The following is a 270-nucleotide window of genomic DNA, read 5'->3' on the forward strand; positions in this document are numbered from 1 at the left end:
TACAGACAAACACAGACATGCACACACACACACGCACGCCTGCACGCACACGCACGCACACGCACGCATACTTACACACACACACACACACACACACATACAAACACTCACCCACACAAACACACTATCTATCTATATATCTACCCATTGGTAATTTTCCCTTCTGTCTTTTTCTCTCTTTTTTTCCTACTGGCTTTACTTTCCGATTTTTCCTCTCTTTCTGTCATTCGGTTTTCTTTTTTTTATGTATGTCTTCTATACTTTCTCACA

Source organism: Aplysia californica, unplaced genomic scaffold, assembly GCF_000002075.1.
Source record: "Aplysia californica isolate F4 #8 unplaced genomic scaffold, AplCal3.0 scaffold01418, whole genome shotgun sequence".
NCBI lineage: Eukaryota > Metazoa > Mollusca > Gastropoda > Aplysiida > Aplysiidae > Aplysia > Aplysia californica.